The sequence below is a fragment of the Gossypium raimondii genome, chromosome 1 (genome assembly GCF_025698545.1).
Source record: "Gossypium raimondii isolate GPD5lz chromosome 1, ASM2569854v1, whole genome shotgun sequence".
Taxonomy (NCBI): Eukaryota; Viridiplantae; Streptophyta; class Magnoliopsida; order Malvales; family Malvaceae; genus Gossypium; species Gossypium raimondii.
Window position 1 is genome coordinate 15,038,098 of NC_068565.1, and position 3,500 is coordinate 15,041,597.

A 3,500-nucleotide genomic window follows, 5' to 3' on the forward strand; every position below is an offset into this window, starting at 1 on the left:
TCCTTTTATTTCATTTTATTCGCTTAAAAAAATAATAATAAATATAACAGCAGAAAAATAAATCAAAGTTACAAGTATTAACCTTAAATCGATTTGCTCTTCGTATTAGACTCTCGAGATTTTTGCTGTGAATAATAGTTTTTTTTATTTATCTCTCCAAAAAATTTGATACCCTTTACAATGTTCTTAATGGGTTTTTATAATAAAAATAACAGCATAGAAAGTAAATTTGTGGGATTTGATTCTCAATCTTTGATTTTCTTTCCATTTTGTTTTCTTTCCTTGTCGTGCAGGTGAAGATCGTGTGGAGATTCGGCCTGCGTGGAAGATTGGAGTTGCGGCAGCTGAAGCTTAGAAACCCTAGGGTTTTTCATCTGTTTTGGGACATTGTAATTTGGGCCACTATAATTGTATTTTGGGCCTTGTATTCTAGGCCGACTGAAACTTGTAAATGGACTATTGCATTTGGACATTTGGTTTTAATGGGCCCGGCACAAAATTAGGTATTACAAGTTTATTTTCAATAGAAACAAATGGAAACAACATCCAAATATTTTACTAAGATATAATTAATTTTTAGCGTAGAAAGGTCGAAGCTGTTAGGTATTACTGTACTTATTGGCTGAACCAAAAATTTTGAAAATTTAATGGTAGAAAGGTATTTGAGCCTAGTTTCAAAGACATCAAGCGAATCTTAATTTGGAATTTTTTAGCTCAAGATATAAATAATTTAGTAACAGTGACTCAAGTAGACAGCTTTGAAGGAACATATAAGTAAATAGTGAAAACATATATGAATATTTAGCTAGCACGGGTTACATTAAAAATGGACCATGCGGCCAAGGCCAATTTCGGACGAGTGGGCCACATGGGCGTGTGGGCTCACACGGGTAGACCACATGGGCGTATGAGTCATTTTCACTGAATTGATTTCTAAGGTTGCACGAGTCGCCCAAGTCGATTGTGAACCTACTGTAGGGTCGGTAAACATCACTTTGACCCCTAATTGTACAAACTGACTATTGATTTATATATGTGTTGAGCATGATGATAGTATGCTTGAATACTGAACTGGTTATATGTACTGATGTCCTGAGATAGCATGTCATGACTTGTATGTTGCATTGCATGGGGTTGGGTTGATTATATTTGGAGGAAGTGTATTGAAATGCTCTTAAGCCTAACATACTGGCAGCTCAGTTGAAAATTACTGTTTTGTGCCGCATTCAGTACTATCTGTAGTGTAGGGATGGATGGGTTGATTTGATCCCCACATGGAGTGTAGGGTTGGACGGAGATGGTGTGTAGAAGCTGGTTGGGTAGGACTTTGTTACTGAATACTATATGACTGCTACTGATACTGTGATGGGCTAATGCCTTACTGCATATTTGATTTTGTACTGAGATGGGCTAAGGCCCAAACTGTTACTGATACTGAAAAAGGGCTTGCCCTAGGACTGATTAAATTGTGCACTGCGATTTGCTATTGTTTATTTTCTGTGGGATTACACACTGATTTTTTCGTAAACTCACCCATTTTGTTTAAATGTGCACAAGTAATCCTCAGATCTAGACGGATCGGTGTGGCGGAGGACTCGGCGGTGACCACGATTTTGGACTGTTATGATTTTTAACCCATATTTACGATAATTAGTTTTATTTCTATTCTGTTTTTACTAGCTAAGTTTTTGGGTTGTAATTGGACTTTTGGACTTTGGTTTTGGGTTTTAATTATCTTTACCTTATGGATTACAACTGCTAGTAGTAGAAAACCTCAGTTTTCAAAAGAAACAAATGCTTTTCCTAAATGCAAGATTGTTTAATCTGTTTTAAAAGCTTCTGCAAACGAATAACGTTTTGAAACTATCGATTAAATGAGCAACACAATTTTGGAACTAATAAGATATTAAGATAAGGAATTCAATGGAAATGGTTTTAACGTGACGACATGGTTTTCAAACACTCTATCATGTGACATCGCTAGATCCTGCCATAAAGTCTGGGCCAAATTTAGGGTGTTACAAAAATTGAGGTATCAGGACCTCGTTTCCGTAAACTGAACTCGTAAATATTTTTATTAAATATTTATGGATTTAATTTGTAAACAAATTGAATTTTGGTTAGATAACTTCGTATACTTAATGCTTAATTTAAGTACAGGGACTAAATTACATTAGAGGTAAAAGTGTGATTTAGAAAAAGATTATAGTTTGGAATTTAATAAAGGGGTTAAAGTGACAATTAACCACTAAATTTCTTTGTGTGGCTGTTTAGCATATGTGTATATGTTATGAAATATATATACATATTATTAAAAGAAAAGAAGAAGAAAAAGTATAGAATAGTATAAAAAAGGGGAGATTTAGTAAGTTAAAATGGTGTTGGTCGGTAAAACGAAATATTTTTGTTTCTTTTTATTCTCGAACCATTCGAAGCGCACGGCCTTAGGTTGCTAACCAGTGGGAGTTACCTTAGGAATTAGATCAGATTTACAACATTTTCCACATTTCTATGTTGAGGCGGTACCGCTCTGATCCCACGCATATTGTTCATATTGAGGACATTGAGGTTAGACAAGATTTAACCTTTGAGGTGAAGCCCGTTCAGATATTGGAGCAAGATGTAAAGGTTTTGAGAAGAAAATCCATCGTACTGGTTAAGATTCTATGGCGTAATCATAGCACTGAGGAGGCCACATGGGAGTCTGAGGATGCGATGCGTCAGCAGTATCCTCATCTCTTTTGATCAGGTAAAATTTCGAGGCTGAAATTTTCTTTTAGGGGGTAGAGTTGTAACGCCCTAAAAATATCCCTTATATATTTGTTTTCGTATGTTTGTGACACAAATATATGTCTGCTTTAGTGGTTATACGTTCTGGGAGTGTCTGAGAAATCTTCGGTTCAAGCTTTAGCTTGGGCAAAATTTTTGTTTTTATTGAATAAACCCCTATCTTTAGTCAGTAGACTTAAAAATAAATATTGAAAAAAAGTGCCAGAATGGGCTTGCTAGTCTGGTGGTTAAGTGGTGTGTTGGAGTGCTAGGGGTCTTGAGTTCGAATCCTTGTACGTGCAAGGGGGATGTTTTTTGTACATGTGCCGTGAAGGAGTTTGAAATATGGTACAATTTTGAGTATTTGAGGAGTGTGAGGATGTTGTGGCTGATTTTTAGGAGATTGTTGAGGGAATTTCGGTTGTGGAGGGATTTGGGGGATTGAGGGGAGTGTTTTGGGTTTTTCTCTTTACTTTCATCTTTTATTTTTCTTCTTGTTTCTTTTACTTTTGCTGCCGTTCGGTCCTTCACAACATCCACCTACTGCCAAAATTTTGAGATTTTCGTGCTCTTCTTTTTCTTTTTCTCCCCAAGCCGAATGATAACTGCTTCTTTTCCAAATCTCGGTTGCTCTTAAGCTTTAGACGATTTGAATTTTTCTCTTTGCAACCGAATTGCTGCCAAATTGCTACCGAAAGTTCTTTTCCCCTCATCTTATTTTCTTTTCCTAT